This window comes from Nothobranchius furzeri, chromosome 12 (assembly GCF_043380555.1).
Source record: "Nothobranchius furzeri strain GRZ-AD chromosome 12, NfurGRZ-RIMD1, whole genome shotgun sequence".
Lineage (NCBI taxonomy): Eukaryota > Metazoa > Chordata > Actinopteri > Cyprinodontiformes > Nothobranchiidae > Nothobranchius > Nothobranchius furzeri.
This window is the reverse complement of record NC_091752.1, coordinates 49,454,245-49,454,724: the sequence shown is the minus strand read 5'-3', so window position 1 is coordinate 49,454,724 and position 480 is coordinate 49,454,245.

The following is a 480-nucleotide window of genomic DNA, read 5'->3' as shown; positions in this document are numbered from 1 at the left end:
GATGGCGCGACCAGAGAGTCTAACTGTACTAACGCCAGGATCTTATCTCCTCACTCCAGCTAATCTTCTCTAAGCCCTGTCAGCTGACACGTGCGTCTGCACATCTCAGTACTTTTACACTGTGTCACCTCCAGTAAACCTGGGGTAAATACGAGAGATGTGTTTATACTCTGTATTTGTCACAAAGCAGGAATTTTGCACAATTTTTGCTTTTTTATTGTTTTTTTTTTCTGCGACTGTTGGACTCACCGTTACACCTTAGCTCAGCGAGGACAGAACACCCGTGACGACATACACTCTCACTGCCTCGGCTCTTGGTACTACTCACAACTTTCACCGTCGACCCCAAGAGGCCAGACCCCCACCCCCCCACACTCCTGAGACTTTCCTACGTTGGTGTGTGCTCGGATACTAACGGCGACACGTTGAAACGTTTTCCAACAAGTCCCCCCCCCCCCCCCCCCCCGCCAATCTCCTTGA